The sequence below is a fragment of the Nicotiana tomentosiformis genome, chromosome 4 (assembly GCF_000390325.3).
Source record: "Nicotiana tomentosiformis chromosome 4, ASM39032v3, whole genome shotgun sequence".
Lineage (NCBI taxonomy): Eukaryota > Viridiplantae > Streptophyta > Magnoliopsida > Solanales > Solanaceae > Nicotiana > Nicotiana tomentosiformis.
In genome coordinates this window covers 22,013,743-22,031,742 of record NC_090815.1, presented here as the reverse complement: position 1 = coordinate 22,031,742, position 18,000 = coordinate 22,013,743, and the positions used below count along the sequence as shown (strand labels likewise).

The window sequence follows — 18,000 nt, the reverse complement described above, 5'->3', positions numbered from 1 at the left end:
CATGCTATCATCTAGACAGCAGATCAACCTGATATTTGTAATACTGCTTAAGATTGTGTACTCAAAGAAAATATAAAAAACATACACATACAAACAGTGTTTTAGTATGAGGAGTAATAGTCTGAACTCGGGGTCGTTTGGTAGGGTGTATAAGAATAGTGTTGAATAAGGTGTATTAGTGATGCAAAGATTAGTAATACATGGGTTAGTAATGCAAAAATTATTTCTAATCTACTGTTTGGTGTGGTGTACTAAAAATTAAAATGCATTGCATAATTTTTAAGAAAATTAGTTATTTACAAAAATGCTCTCCATATTCTTTAGCTTTAAGGAACTTTAAGGATAAATTTATCTTCATCCATGATAATGCATGCATTAATAGTCTTGGTATTGCTAATATTATGGTTTGCTTTGTATTAATTAGTTATATATAGGATAATTCAAATAGGTTGTATAACTAATACTTGCATTAATAATATATAAGTTGAAAAAGTGTGCGAAACGAGGGATTAGTCATACTAAAAGCTAATGCATGCATTATAGCAAACGACCCCAAATCTCATGCAGAGGTATAAATAGTGGATAGCATGCTATACATGCCTATGAACCTAAAATGATTAGAAACTCCGAAATGCCAAACCTTATTGTTGTACTTTATGTAGTCTCTATTTTCATATGCCTTTCTGTATCTCTATTAATACTTTTTTTCTGGATAATATTCACTTCTATTATCCTTAAGATCACAAGCAAATGGAGTGTAAGAAACAAGAAAATTAATAAGCCATTGCCTCCAGGTCCAAAACCATGGCCAATAATTGGCAGCCTTCCTCAAATGCTCCTAAATAGCAAGCCAACATTTCATTGGATACACAAACTTATGGAGGAAATGGACATTGAAATCGCTTGCATTCGTCTTGGTAATGTCCTTGTCATTCCTGTAACTTCTCCTGAGCTTGCTTGCGAGTTCTTAAAGAATCAAGACTCTGTTTTCTCATCGAGGCCTATTTGCATGTCCGCGAACCTCGTTATCAATGGATACTTGACTTCAGTGTTTCTCCCCATATGTGATCAATGGACGAAAATGAGAAGAATCGTTGCTTCTCTTGTGCTCTCACCAACATCTCTTCAATGGCTTAGTCATAAAAGGAATGAAGACGCTGACCACCTTCTTCGATATGTTTACAATGAATGCAGCAACCAACCGTAATTAACTTGAGGAAAGTGACAAGATATTATTGTGGGAATGTTATTTGGAATATGATTTTCAGCAAGAGATTATTTGGAAAAGAAGCCGAGGAGCAAGTTGGTGCACTCTTCACACTTCTTGAATACCTCCATTCTTTTGGTATCTCAGATTTCTTGCCGTTGTTAAGTGTGTTTGATTTGGATGGTCACAAGGAAATTATCAAGAAAGCCTTTGCCACAGCAACAAGACACATTGATAGTGAAATTGATCGGAGGATTCAGATTTGGAAGGATGACAACAAAACTGTGGAAGAAGACATCCTTGATGTTCTTATAAAGCTCAAGCATGCAAATGGGAATCCGTTGATGAATGCTAAAGAGATTAAAACACAAGCCCTTGTAAGTATACTTTCAATCCCCTAAACCATGTGCTTGACATTGTTGAATTGTGTGACCACTCTTTTAACTAAAATGACATATTTATTTAAAATGGCCATTGTTTTCTTCCTTAATATCACATTGCAATGAATGGTAAAATATTTACTTGGATTACATAGATGGCTTTTCTGATTTGATGTTTTAACTTCAATACCACACAAGAAGGAGTGATTTGTGTGGTGCCCAATTTTTTGCGTGCACAGATTATAGAAGGACATGGTTCTTCTATATGTTCCTTATACCACTGTTGCGGAATAATAAATGCAGAAATTAAAGAACACAAGGATTTTTACGGGAAAAACACCTGGCTCAAAAGGTGAAAAAATCACGACATACTTCCCAGTAGGATTTTTCCAAAACTCTTCAGTAAATCACTGAGCCAAAAACTGCATTTACAAAACACTTTTGTAAACCTAGGATTAACTCAAATCCCGTTGTGGCACACAACCTCTAACTGTTGCGACAACTTCAAGTTAACTCTAACTTGAATACTCTGAGTACCTATTACAATTGCCTCTTTGATAAAGCTAAAAGGTACACTATGAAAATACCTACCACAATTGAACTAGAATAAAAGACAGACACTTGGAACTGGTTCTTCTATCTGGTTCATGTAGTTTCAGGTTCGCACACTTGAATCACACATGAACTGCTTGCAAAATGCATTGCTATTTTGCTCTCAATTAACGTTTAACTTCTGCTTTTGTGCGTTCCCTATAGAATGAGAACATCCTGTGATGTATAGAGTTAGTATAGTAGAATAATAACTAGAGTTCCAACGCTACTCTTCCTTGGTGGAAGAGTTCAAGTTGATCTCAACCTCTAACTCCTCCCATATCTTGGATAGTATTCTCTTTGATTAAGGAGTCATTCTCTTTATCAATTATGCAACCCTCTTTGATCAGGAGATATTAATTAGACCAAGTTAAGCTTATCTCCTTCACGTGCATCCCACATGCCAGAATTTGCCTGTGTCTATGCACACAAGGGATGGACCTGGTTCATGCCTGAGCATCCTTTGTGAATCTTCAAAACTAACCTTCACTTAGGCCAACAAATTCCCCCTTTTTAATGATGACAAACTCTGTGCTTTTCATAAGCTTAGGCCCAGTTTCAACTTAGCTCAACATCAACACAATGTTAGAAACATTTTTTCTTTTTATCACTTATCATAAAGGACCAGGTTCATTAGGTTATAAATATTTATTTCTTTTTATCACTTATCATCAAGGAAGAGGTTCATTAGGTTATAAACATCATTGTTCTAAGTGTAACGCACAACCTTTTTCCCCCTTTTGGCATCATCGAAAAGTTGCATAAAAAATATATGATTCCCAGATTTTAAAACTTATTCATGGCCACTAGGGTTACTTTAAATACATTCATGGATTAATCATCAATATTGAAGCTAAGAATTTAAACTATCAGAGAAATATAAACAGACAATTAGAGCAAAAACCAGCAAATTTCATTGATAGTTGATATGATTCTTCCACAAAACACAAAAAGAAATAAAAATACTGAAAACACGAGCAACCAAGAAACATCCCAAACTGGGTCACTGAAAGGTCTACAATGGGCTAGGAGTTTAAGGCTTGGAAGAACTGGGGGGTTGGTTTTTGTCATGAAGAAGTTTCAACATGTCTTGAAGAATTCCATCATTCTTCTCCTTTTCCCTTGCTAGTTCAGTTCTGAGAGCATCTATCTCAGACTCTACCTCAGCCAACCATGTCTTCAGCCTTGCAATTTCGGCCTCATTTGTCCCACTCTCCTGCACCAAGGCTCTGACCTTGCTATTGACTGGTGCCTTTTTGGATGAACCGGGTTCATTTGGAGTGGCATGGACCTCATAATCACAAGCAATCAGAGTGTTAGCCCCAAAGTGATATTTGTTTGTAACCATCTCCCACTTCTTCAAGGGCATCTTATAATGTGCAAGCACAACTGTGAGAATGAAGACATAGGGAATGCCCTGAGCCTTGGAGCCATTGATAATCCTATCAAGAAGCTGGATTATAAATCCAGGCCAGTTAATCTGCCTCTCACTATCCAAGCATTCCATCAAAAATAAGTCCATGAAGTTGGCAATGTGCCTCCTTTCCTGCCTAGGCAGAACACACTTGTTGATGAAATTTGAACCCCTTTCACCAGGCTAGTAACCCTTCCATCCTTCACTTCAACATTTGCCATGAACTCAATAATATCACCCCTTGCCAACCTGCCATCCATCTGAAGGACCATGTCCTTCCATCCTTGCACTTCTAATTTCTCCACCAGCAGCACCATCCCTTCCTCCTCCAAATCCCTGAGGAGTCTACCCTTCAGATTTGTTCTTTTGCCAAACATGGTCATCTTCTCCTTTTCACTGTATGATTCATCTTTCTCTTCTCCACTCCATTCCTCTTCTTCAGCAATTTTTACTTGTTTGGTTTTTACTGCAAACCTGGTCCTTTTTGCCAGAGTGGATGGTTCCACAGACTTTGACATAGAAGTAGACTTCTTAGTGGAAGCCCTGGCTTTCTTGGGCTTGGGAGTCTGAACCTCCACTTCTGCAATCACATCTTCATCTTGATGGACCAGGTCCATCTCATCAACATCATCAGCCTTACCAGGCTCACCTACCTTATTCTTCCTTTTATCCACCCTTTTATTTTTTTTTCTTCTAAGTCTCTTTGCAATGCCGCCTCATTCTCCTTTAGATGACTTCTTGTGGCTCTTCCTCGTGAGGGAAGACTTTCAACAGTGTAAGAAGGGTCAACCTTCCTTTTTTGTTAGCCCTAGTAGTGCCGGGGGTCTTATACTTTCTTCAATAGTTCTGCGAGGGTTTCTTCAACTGATGAACCAGGTTCATCTATATTTTGCCCAAGTTTAACCAGCCCTTCAGCAGCTTCTCTAGACACACTTCCCCCTATTTTCTTGACACTTTCCTCCACATTATCTTCTCCACAAATAGCCATTCTACCTGTATCAGGAGTGGGTGAAGAATCAACCACTCTTTTACCCATTCCCTTTTCTTCACTACGAGCACCCTTACTCTCCTTTTATTTTTCCTTTTTATTTTTACTCCCTCTCCTTCTGGACTCAGAAGTTTCTACATCCACTACAGATCAAACAAAAATAAACCTATTCTCCAGATTTTCAGACAACTTAGAAATGACCTCAGTAGTAGTATTTGGGCTAGAGGTTACATGTTCAGTATCAGAAGACCTAGTTTCTTCCCCCGCAGTCGTAGACTTGAAAGAGTCATCAGAGTTCTGGGGTTCTTGGTCTTGGCTAGCTTTTAGTTATGCATTTAATTTCTTTGATAACGCACTTCCATCCATAGTCTTGCGAGCAAGAACTTTTACTCTTCATTTCTTAGGCTGAGGGGTGGTTGAAGATGATGGGCATGGTGGGGGTGTACCAGGGTTATCATAAGGGTTAGTAATTTTGTGCTTGGTTCTGGAAGAAGAAAGAGAGGTAGATTGAAATTTGCAGAATGATAGAAGATGGAAAGAATTTTTGACGGTTTGCGAATTATGAAGAGAAGGCAAAGAAGATGATGATCAATTTAAAGGAATGGGGGTAATTAATGGGTAGTGGGAGGCTCATTAGAACCAGTGGGGTAATTGGAAGTCTAATCAAACTAAAATGTCAGTTTTGAATAGACGGTGGAGTCTTCCCTAGAATTTAGGTGTTTTAATTTGGTTAGGATTCTATTGAACTGAACTGGTTCAATTTAATTGGATAAGTTTAAGAGAAATTGGACATAGGTAGAAATCTGATCATGATTCAAATATTATTATTTCAAATTTTGTAGAGTGTAGAAAACATACCGCGTTATCTAGATGAACCAGCATTGATTGATGAGCCAGGTTCTTCACTGAAAATCCTCTTGTGCGTGTCTAAATTTTCCAAAATAGAGAAAATATCATTATAGATTAATGAATCATTTTAACACATGGCACAAGAGTATACTATTTACAGCATGAGACTGAGCAAAACTTAATCTAGTTATTTACACAATTTCCAGATTTTCTAACCATTTTTTTCATCCTGTTAGGTGATCTTAATCATCCCGAATTCTAACATGTTTCTTTCAAAGTGATCTCTACTTGGGGCTTTTGTGAAGATGTCAACTATTTGCTTGTCAGTAGCACAAAATTCCATAGTGATCAACCTCTTTTCATAGTTATCCCTCAAAAAGTGATGCCTAACATCTATGTGCTTAGTTCTCTTATGATGAACCGGGGTTCTTGGTCATACTAATTGTTGCACTAGTGTTATCACAAAAAATAGGAATACAACCAACATCAATTTCAAAGTCCATTAATTATTGTTTGATCCATATCAATTGAGCACAACATGAGACAGTAATAACATACTCAGCTTTAGTAGTACATAAGGCCACTGAATTTTGCTTTTTGGTAGCCCAAGACACAAGACATGAGCCAAGAAAGTGTGCCATACTTGAGGTGCTCTTTCTATCCACAAGAAAACTTGCATAATCAGTATCAGCATATCCCACAAGATTGAAATTACTACGTTTTGGATACCAAAGACAAAGATCAGTGGTGCCTTTTAGATATCTCAAAATGCTCTTGATAGCAGTCAATTGAGATTCCTTCGAATTTTCCTGAAATCTTGCATAAAGGCCTACATTGAAAACAATGTCAGGTCTACTAGCAGTGAGATACAACAATGACCCAATCATTCCCCTATAATACTTCTGATCAACAGATGAACCAGGTTCATCTATATCCAACTTTGTAGCTGTTGCAATAGGAGTGTCAATTTCTTTGGAGTCTTCCATTTTAAACGTTTTAAGCAACTCTTTTACATACTTCTGCTGATGGATCATAGTTCCATTTGAATTTTGTTTAATTTGTAAGTCTAAAAAGAAATTAAGCTCACCCATCATGCTCATTTCAAATTCACTCCCTATTAGTTTAGCAAATTCTTTACTTAACTTATCAGTAGTTGCTCCAAAGATTATATCATCAACATATATCTGAACTACCAAGAGATCTTTACCTTTTTCTTTCAAGAACAAAGTATTGTCAATTTTACCTCTTTTGTAGTCATGCTTAAGCAAAAACTTTGATAATCTTTCATACCATGCTCTTGGTGCCTGCTTGATCCCATAAAGTGCTTTGTCAAGTTTGTACACATGATAAAGACTCTCCTTCCTTTCAAACCCCGGAGGTTGTTTGACAAACACTTCTTCCTTTAGGTAGCCACTGAGGAAGGCACTCTTGATATCGATCCGGTGAAGGGTGAATTCCATGTAAGTAGCAAAGGCTTTGAGGAGTCTTATTGTTTCCAACCTTGCAACTGGAGCAAAGGTTTCATCATAGTCTATGCCCTCCTCTTGGCTATATCCTTGAACCACCAATCTTGCATTGTTCCTTGTAACGGTTCCATTCTCATCAAGCTTGTTTCTGAAGACCCATTATGTGCTAATTACTGATCTGTCCATGGGTCTTGGTACCAGATGCAAAACTTGACTCCTTTCAAATTGGTTGAGTTCATCCTGCATTGCATTTACTCAATCTGCATCCTGCAAAGCTTCAGCAACATTTGTAGGTTCAATAAGAGATAAGAAGGCATCAAAACCCCAAAGATTTTTTAATGAAGATCTGGTTTTGATTCCAGAGGTTGGATCAGTGATTATGTTCTCAATGTGATGAGAACATTGATACTTGTAGACTTTACAACCAACTTGTTTCCCTTTGATGTTCCTTCAATGCTTTGTTGATATGGAACAAATTCATGGACATGTTTTCTTGAGGTTTGAGAATCATTTCCTCTTTGTTCTATTCCCCTTGACATGTTGCCCTGGGTGGAAGAACCTATTCCATCACATGTTCCTTCCTCTAGTGCAGCTTCAGTTTGGGCTGTCATTTCACTTGAGTTTCTCACCAGCCCAATTACTTCATCATCATATTCCTGTATCTCAAAAAGAATGTTAGTTTCATCAAAAACCACATGAACATTTTATTCAACACACATAGTTCTTTTGTTATAGACCTTATAAGCTTTACTATGTGAAGAATATCCTAAGAATACTCCCTGATCACTTATGGGATCAAACTTGCCTAGGGAGTCTTTACCATTGTTGTGCACAAAGCACTTGCATTTGAATGCCCTAAGATGGGATATATTTTATTTTCTCCCTTTAAGTAACTCATAGGAAATCTTCTCAACAAGAGGTCTGGTCATGCACCTATTTATGATGTAGCATGCAGTATTTACAACTTCTGCCTAGAAGCTATGTGGCAGTTTACTAGAAAGAAGCATAGTCCTAGACATATCTTCAAGTGTCCTATTCTTTCTTTCAACTATTCCATTTTGTTGTGGAGTACTAGGAGCAGAAAAATTAATATCTATTCCATGATCATTACAAAATTCAGCACATTTAGCATTTTCAAATTCAGTGACATCATCAGACCTAATTGATGCAAGTTGATTACCTAGTTGTTTCTGAGTTTTTCTAACAAAAGAAGTGAACATGTCAAATTCTTCATCTTTAGATGTTAAAAACAATGTCCAAATAAACCTAGAGTAATCATCAATAAGCACCATCATGTATCTTTTACCACCTCTATTTATTGTTCTCATTGGACCACTTAGATCAATATGGACCAGTTCCATCATTCTGGTGGTACTTACCACTTTCTTGCATCTAAAGGAGGATCTTACCTACTTCCCCCTGCATATGCCTCACAAACTTTGTCTACCTTGAACTTGATGTTAGGCAGTCCTATCACCATGTCCTTGGAGACTAATTTGTTGAGTTGGCTAAGACTTGCATGTCCAAGTCTCTTGTACAAAATGAGGGGATCATTGTCCAACACAGTTAGGCAAGTGAGTTCATTTTCTGATAGTGTGGGCAAATCTACAATATATATATTGTTCACTCTTTTTCCCTGCAAAACAATCTTGTGAGTGGTAAGATTAATCACAAAGCATTTAGTAGAGGTGAATGCTACCAAGTTACCTCTATCACACAGTTGTGATATACTAATTAGACTGTATTTTAGGTCGTCTATCAAATAGACATTCTCAATCGTGTGAGAGTCAGTCTTGCCTACCTTACCAACCCTAATGATCACACCTTTCTTCCCATTTCTAAAGGAGACATTACCTCATTTGAGGTTCTCAAGTGAAAAGAATTGGTTCTCGCTTCCTGTCATATATTTTTAGCAGCCACTATCCATGTACCATATATGGATGCTCCCCTTCACTTGGACCTACAAAACGAAATTATGGGTTAGTATTAGGAACCCAAACTAGCTTGGGTCCCTTTCTATAGGCAAAAGGATAAATTAAATTCTTTTTAGCCCAACCTGGCAGCTTATTTTTCCCTTGAGCAAACTTTTTATTCTTTTGACTAGCCTTTTCTTTTGCAGTGCATTCACTTTTAAAGTGACCAGTCTTACCACAGTGTGTGCAAATTGTGTTCTTAGGAAGTGTGAGATACTTGCTTTTGGGATCCCATTTAGGTGGCAGATTCCCAAAGCCAATTCCTCTTCTATTGTTACTTTGATGTTCCGGTAGCCATGATAGTGCATCGGAGGAGCTGTTCCATTTACAAGTTCTGTATAGTTCATGCTTGACCTTTCCTAGATCCTCTGTTAGAATTCTTACCTGCTCATCCTTCTTATACAACTCATCTTTTAATTTACCTACATTTTCTTCTAGAGTGAGTTGTGTGCAATCAGCTGTCTTCTTACTTGTTCCTAATTTCAGTTTTAGATTTTCAGATCTAAGTTCTAGGATATTTTATTCAAATGCATGAACTTGGTTCTTTAGAGCAGTATTTTCACTTACAGTCTCACTAACTCTAAGTTCCAGGTTCTTACACTTTGCTTTTAAAATCACACATTCCTTAGACAACTGTTCCTTTTCATTGTTTATATCCTCATATTCATCAATGAAATCTAGAGGTAACTCAGATAGCCTTTCTTTAGACAAAAACTTAATCTTGTCTTTTAGATGGATTATACTTACTTCAAATTCCTCATCGGATTCTCCAAATGCCATAAGTGCTTGTTCATCTCCATCTTCATCATTTGGGTCCTCATCTGAGCTTTCTCTCCAAGCAGCAACCATAGCCTTTGTTGATCCTTTGTTCTTCTTGGGATGAACCTATTCCTTCTTTCTGTTTCTTCGTTCAGCTATTTCCTTCTTCCATTCCATTTCCTATTGAGGGCAGTTTTTGATGTGGTGATCAGTTTTCCCACCCTTGTAGCAGCCCTCGTTGGTCTGTTTTTCAGTAACCCTTGGATTTATGTAGCCTCCACTTCTTGAAGAACCCTTTCCTCTTATTAGGTACTTCTTGAAGTCCTTTGTGATCATAGCCATTTCATTTTCCTCTAAATCAGAACTTTTAGTTATTTTAAGTGCCAGGCTCCTTTCCTTCTTGGGTACATCCATCTTCATAGTTTGCCTTCTAAGTTCATAAGCAGTGAGATTTCCAATTAACTTATCCAACCTAAGAGTGGCAATGTTCTTTGATTCCCGAATGGCAGTGATTTTGCTTTCCCAAGTAACTCGCAAAACCCTTGTCAAAATCTTCTCAACTCTGTCTTCTTCGAAAATAATCCTTCCAAGAGACTTAAGTTCATTTGTCAGTGTGGTGAACCTTGTATATATGTCTTGGATGGTTTCCCCTTCCTTCATTGTGAAATTCTCATATTGAGAATATAGAAGTGTTCCTCTGGACCTCTTCACTTGAGGTGTTCCTTCATGGGCCACTTGCGAAGTGTCCCAGATTTCCTTAGCAGTGGTACAACTTTGGATTCTATTGTACTCATCTGGACCGAGTCCACAAACAAGCCATTTATTGACTTTAGCATTCTTCTCCCATTTCCTCAAGTCGTCGGCAATGCAGTCAGCTCTTGTTTTTGGCACCTCTTCTCCTTCGGCTTTTATCTTCATGGTAGCCAGTGGACCATCTGTGACAATGTCCCACAACTCATAGGCTTCTCCTATGATGTGATCTCTCATCTTGTTTTTCCACCAACAGTAATTCTGGCCGTTGAAAAGTGGTGGCCTACCAGTGGATTGCCCTTCCCAGTTTCCAGGTGGTGCACTCATCTTGATCTTCTCCTAAGGTGTTAGCCTCTTCAAGGATAACCTGCTCTCATACCAATTGATGTTTTAACTTCAATACCGCTTGCACAGATTATAGAAGGACCTGGTTCTTCTATGTGCTCCTTATACTACTGTTGTGGAATATTAAATGCAGAAATTAAAGAACACAAGGATTTTTACGTCGAAATCACCTGGCTCAAAAGGCGAAAAAACCAAGACCTACTTCCCAGTAGGATTTTCCCAAAACTCTTCACTAAATCACTGAGCCAAACACTACATTTACAAAACACTTTTGTAAACCTAGGATTAACTCTAATCCCGTTGTGCACACAACCTCTAACTGTTGTGACAACTTCAAGTTAACTCTAACTTGAATACTCTGAGTACCTATTACAATTGCCTCTTTGATAAAGCTGAAAGGTACACTATGAAAACACCTACTACAATTGAACTAGAATAAAAGACAGACACTTGGAACTGGTTCTTCTATTTGGTTCATGTAGCTTCAGGTTCGCACACTTGAATCACACACGAACTGCTTGCAAAATGCCTTGCTATTTTGCTCTCAATTCACATTTAACTTCTACTTTTGTGCGTTCCCTGTAGAATAAGAACATCCTGCGATTTATAGAGTTAGTAGAGTAGAAAATAACTAGAGTTCTAATGCTACTCTTCCTTAGTGGAAGAGTTCTAGTTGATTTCAACATCTAACTCCTCCCTTATCTTGGATGGTGTTCTCTTTGATTAAGGAGTCCTTCTCCTTATCAAATATGCAACCATTTTCGATCATGAGATATTAATTAGACCAAGTTAAGCTTATCTCTTTCACGTGCATCCCACATGCTCAAATAATGCATGTGTCTATGCACACAAGGGATGGACATGATTCATGCCTGAGCTTCCTTTATCAATCTTCAAAACTAACCTTCACTGAGGCCAACATGATTGAATCATAATTTAGAACGATAAAAAAGACTACCAAATTTCAAGACAAATTAAAACATTTCCATTCCCTTCAACCCACCATATAATTAATTACAAATGATTAATATACAGGAACTCAGGTTGGCAACAGTTGGTAATCCCTCAAATGCAGTTGAATGGACACTTGCACAAATGTTGAACCAACCACAATTGATGCAAAGAGTCATAGAAGAACTCAACATTGTCGTTGGAAGCAAAAGATTTGTTCAAGAATCAGACTTGGCACGGCTAAATTTTGTCAAAGCTTGCATAAAAGAGGCCTTTCGTCTCTACACAATATCGCCTTTTAACCTTCCTCATGTCTCTGTTTCTGATACTATTATTAGTGAAAAATACTTCATCCCCAAAGGGAGTGTAGTGCTATTAAGTCGTCTTGGACTTGGTCGGAATCCTAGAGTTTGGGAGGAGCCGATGAAGTTTAAGCCTGAGCGCCATCTCAAGGAAAACAATGGTGAAGTAGTTCTCAATGATTCGGAGTTACGCTTGTTATCATTTAGTATTGGACGAAGAGGGTGCCCTGGTGTGAAACTTGGTTCTACCATTACTACCATGTTACTTGCTAGGCTTCTTCACGGGTTTTCTTGGAGTTTACCACCAAATTCACCATGCAATGACTTAATTGAGTCGTCGAAGAGTGATCTCTTTTGTACATTGCCACTTCTTGCTCGACCAAAACCAAGAGTAGATGAGACAATGTATCCCTAACACAAAAAATTTAAATCTTATCATGTTATTGTATAGAGGTAATCAAATTTGTTCAAACTAGTCTCTATTATCGTGCCTCGCACGTGGAGTCCTAATAATTATTCTAAAATTTCTATTTAAATATATATAATAAAATTTTAATACAATAAATAAATTAGCACATTTATCCTATATAGTATACAAGTATTGTTTGGATGATATCCCTTTTGTTTTCTTTTTTTTCATTTTTTTACCCTTGTTTATGATTTAAGCAATATGATAGATATAGAATATAGAAAATAAAAATTCTGAATATTTTTCTTTTGGAAAGACGGTAAATTTGAACGAAGAAACGACGTAAAAGGGACGGGCGATAAAAACAGAAGGCAACAAAAATGCACTTTCTAGGCAAACGGGCTTGGGAGAAAACCTATGTTATGTCCCTTATTCCTTCATTTCTTGCTTGAACTTTTTACCATATTATTCTTCACGTTTTTTTTTTTTAGGGCAAATCTACACACATGTGCCTCGCACTTGTATTCCAAAAATGAAATTTATATGACGTAAAATGTCTGATAATAAAAATGTACAGGAATGTTCCTTTACTGTTAAAATATTTAAATATATATCTTGATAAAAACTATTGGTAATTAAATATTATAAATTGAAGGCGAGATAAAGACAACTTTCAAATAATTTGCATTACATTATACAATATTTTGTATAACAACTTTTCTCTTGTCATATGTTGAAAATGGCATGCATATATTTTACGAAGAGAAAACTACACGATGGCACTATCTGTCACGACCCAATTCTTGTGATAGATTGTGATGGCTCCCAACATCGCTGCTAGGCAAGCCAAAGGTGAACTACCAACTTAATTAATTACTTATTTTATTGCTTTTGATAATTTATAAATTTTATTAAGTAAAGAAAATTAGGCATTAAAAATCATGGAGATATAAAACATTAGTAATACATAAAAGAAAAGAGTAACAATATTAGATAAAAACTTTAAATATCTACTAGAAACTTCTAAAATCCGGTGTTACAAGTGCATGAGCATCTACTAAGAAATACAATACTAAAACTACATCTGTCTGGAATGTACAATACACAGGACAACGTAAGTAAAAATGATGGAGACTCCGTGTGCTGCGGATCGTAACATGGAATGCAGCTCACCGTAATGTCCCATCAACGGCTACGCCTATGCGCCCAAATGACCATCAAAATATACCTGCACAATTGAGTACCTAAATTAACACGTACCCAGTAAGTATATAGCCTAACTCCGGAGAAATAGTAACGCAGGTCGACATTGACAGTTACTAGTGGTACAATAAAAAAAAATACAAGAATTATAAGTATGCATGAAGTACAATAGTAGCAATGGAATAAAAAACAGTAACTAACGTGATCCTTTAACAAAATATAAATTTAAAATGCCCAAATACCACATGTCATCTCAGCAAATAAGAACCGTCAAGTAAATATCAGATCTTAAGTAATGAAGGAAATATCATGTAATTGCCAAGTCTCACTCAACAAGGTAACCTTGTGGATAGACAAAATCCTACCGATTTTATGCATGAATTATGTCGAGGTCGTATAGCCCGATCCATATAGTCATGTACATACACGGTCGTGGTCATACGAATCCTACCGTTTTGATGTTCGATCTAATCATGATCTTAAAAATTCCAATTATAAGTTTTTAGTAATTAAACTAACAAATTGAATTCAAGTAATACAACGATTGCATGGTAAAATCTTAAGTCTACCTGGACATAAACATGATTCTAGTTACGCAGGGACTCTCGTCACCGCGCTCGTACGTAGACCCCACAACAAGTAGCACATAATAAATATAACACCTGTGGGATAGTTTCTCTATCACAAGGTTAGACATGAGACTTACTTTGCTCCGAAATCTGATAATCGACTCCAAAGCCTCTCTAATACCTCAATCCAATGCCAAACGATAAAAAATAAATCAAACAACGTGCAAACCAATCAAAATATACTCCAATACTCATAATTTAACAATTTACAACTCTGCTCGAAAAGTCAATAAAGTCAACCCCTAGGCCTACGTCCTCGGATTTCGAACGTTTTCGATGATAAATATTTCCCATAGCATCACGAACTCAAATAAATAATTTATTCCTAGTTCCATGTCCAATTTCGCAATACAAATTCCAAATTTACCATTTGTTGGTTTTTGGTTTCAAAAACCCGTAATTTCTACAAACTTTCTATGTTAAAATCCATATATATATACTTCACTCACAATGTGTAGGAATAACTTACAACATGAAACGTGATGAAAATGGCACTTCGAAATCACCCCAACATCGGCTTCCATGGAAGAATTGAGATAAAATAAACCAAAACCCGATTTTGCAAATTTATACATTGCCCATACGTCCTTCTTCGTGAACGCGGCAAGTGCCTCGCATTCACGAAGCACATACAACTTCTGCTCCCCAAATCTTCTGTGTGAACGCGAGAACAGGCTCGCAAACACGAAGCTTTACCAAACTGCCATATCAGGAATTGACAAGCGCAGAACACAATACGAAATTAATGCTCGCTAGCCAAAAATAATATAGTTAAATTATCTCCTCCACAGGTATTGGATTTAAATAATGCTCTAGTAATTTCTAGTTTAACGATATTCAAGACGGTCAACAACAACAACATACCTAATATTATCCCACACCATGGAGTTTAGGGAGGGTAGTGTGTAGGAAGACCTTACCTCTACCTTTTGAGGATAGAGAGGTTGTTTTCAATATTCAGGATGATCAAAACATGATTTTTTAATGATTACTAACTACGGTTAACTACTAAAAGCAATTGAGAGTTGTAGAGTGAGGAATAAGGGTTTGTGTAACGACCCAACCGGCCGTTTTGAGAGTTGTAGTCCCCTGTTCCTCCATTTACTATCCATTCCCTACTTAATTGTTGTTATGTGACTTTTCGGGGTAGTTGGTTCGGGTCCGAAGAAGTTTCGTAATGAATTGAGATACTTAGTCTCAAGGTTGAAAGCTTAAATTAAAAAGATTTATCGGATGTTGACGTATGTGTAAATGACTCCAGAATAGAGTTTTGATGGTTCTGTTAGTTCCGTTGGGTGATTTTGAATTTAGGAGTATGTCCGTATTGTGAATTGGAAGTCTGTTGTTGAATAAGGCTTAAAATGGCAAAAGTTAGAAATTTAGAAGTTTGACCGAGAGTGGATTTTGTGGATACCGGGATCAGAATGGGGTTCCGGTAGTTGGAGTAGGTCCGTGATGTCATTTGTGACTTGTATGCCAAATTTGAGGTCAATCGGACGTGATTTGACAGGTTTCGACATCATTTGTAGAAGTTGGAATTCTTTAGTTTCAATACGCTAGAATTGTGGTAAGATTCATGTTTTTGATGTTATTTGATATTATTCGAGGGCTCGACTAAGTTTGTATCGTGTTTTAGGACTTGTTGGTATACTTGGTGGAGTTCCTAGGGACCTAGGGTGGAGTTCAGATGATTTTCGGAAGAAGTTTGGAGTAAGGTGTGAGGGAACTTTCCGCACATGTGTGGCCATAACTGGAGCGCAGAAGAGAAAATGGAAATGGGGACTGGGTCTGCAGAAGCGGCAACGTAGCTTCTAGAAGGGAGTCCGCAGGAGCGGAGGAACACGTAGAAGCAGATGCGAGAAGGCCTAGGTAGTGTATTAAAAATGAGGGTTCTATAGTTTTCTTCATTTTGAACATTTCAAGATCAGGATTAGGTGATTTCAAGGTAGCTGCCCAACGTTCGCAGACTTGACTCGCCCTCCCTATCTTTCAGCTTTATGTATTTAGATTCTATTTTTCATAGACAGTATTTTCAGACTTGTGTTGTATAGACGCTCATGTACTCAGTGACACCTTGGTTTTGTGAATTCTTTAGTTGTGTTTTGACCTTTTAGCTAGTTTATGAAAGCTTTAAATTATTCAAACCTAGTTTAGTTCAGCTTTTATCTAGAAGTGTTGGAATTTATTAAGTTGTCGACTTACCTAGTAACATGTTAGGTTTCATCACGACAAGCTACTTTTTTTGGTCGTGACAAGTTGGTATCAGAGCCTAGGTTACATATGTCTCACGATTCATGAGCAGGTTTAGTAGAGTTTTTCGGATTGGTACGGAGACGTCTGTACTTATCTTCGAGAGGCTGTCGAACCCTTAGAAAACTTCATATTATTCTCGTGCGGATTTGTTTATTCTAGGAACTAAACTTCTATTATTCAATTCTCTCACAGATGGTGAGGACACGTGCTACTGGCAGGACGGACAACCACCAGTACCACCAGCTAGGTCCACGAGAGGCCGAGGTTACAGTTGGAGCCATGGTAGGGGAAGAGGTGCAGCTCATACAATAGCCAGAACAGCACCTGCAGATTCACCAGTTGCTTCAACTCAGGAGCATGTTCTAGAGGTGGTTGAGCCAATGGGCCCAGCTTAGACACTAGCTGTGCCCATTGTGATCAGGCCTTCAGGAGGCTTTGGCTTAGATTTTGATGGTGTGCACTACCCTTGCTCAGGCAGTTTCTGTTCCGACCGCATCAGCCACTTCTAAGGCAGGGGGAGATACTCAAACTCCCACTACTCGTACCCCAGAGCAGCTGATGCGGTGACTTCAGACGCCGGGGGTATTGCCAGTCTAGCTGGTTGTAGCTGCTCAGGCCCAGGTGGGTACTGTTATGAGTGAGGATGAGCAGAATAGACTTGAGATGTTTGGGAGACTCCAACCTCCAACATTCAGTGGGGATGAGTCAAATGATTCTCAGGACATCTTGGATAGGTGTCAGCGGATTCTTTGTACCTCGGGTATTCTGGAGACCAGTGGGGTCTCGTTCACTACTTTTCAGTTTATCGGGGCTGCCTTCAGATGGTGGGAGACCTATGAGAAGAGCGGGTTAGTCGGTGCTACACCACTTTCATGACATGAGTTCTCCGTTCTCTTCTTGGAAAAGTTTGTTCCACCGACTCGTAGGGAAGAGCTGTCCAAGAAGTTCGAGTAGCTACGTCAGGATGGCCTGTCTGTGACCGAGTATAAGATGAGGCTTTTAGAGTTGGTTTGTCACGCTGTTTGGTTAGTTCCCACTGGTTAGCATCTTTAGCGAGCTCATCAAGAATTGCCACAATCTCCTTAGGAGTCTTTATTATTAAAGGACCTCTAACTGCAGTGTTCAGATTTCGTCTTGAGGGAGATGACTGTCCATCTCAAAATCCCTCGAGTTGAATCCACAATTCAATCCCATTAGGCTGACACTTCGTCACTATCTCTATGAATCTTTCCCAAGCCTCAAAGACTATTTCAGTGTTCGTTTGGCAGAAATTGTGAATTTCCCTGATGAATTTAACAATTTTTGCAACTGAGAAGTATTTATCAAGAAATAGTTTAGTCATATATTCCCATGTCCGAATCGACCTTGTTGGTAAGCTATGAAGCCAGTGCTTTGCGTCATCCTTTAGTGAAAAGAGGAATGCCCTTAAGTATACTACATTTTTGACACTCCGTTGTACTGGAAGGTGTTCATGATTTCCTCAAAATCCATCAAGTGAATGTTAGGATATTCATCCACCTTCCCTGTGAAG

At 38.0% G+C, this 18,000-nt stretch overlaps 1 pseudogene; it reads left to right on the top strand.

The window, feature by feature from the left end:
• Positions 1-200: 200 nt before the first annotated feature.
• LOC104097091 (isoleucine N-monooxygenase 1-like) lies at positions 201-12,415 on the top strand (annotated as a pseudogene).
• Positions 12,416-18,000: the final 5,585 nt, after the last annotated feature.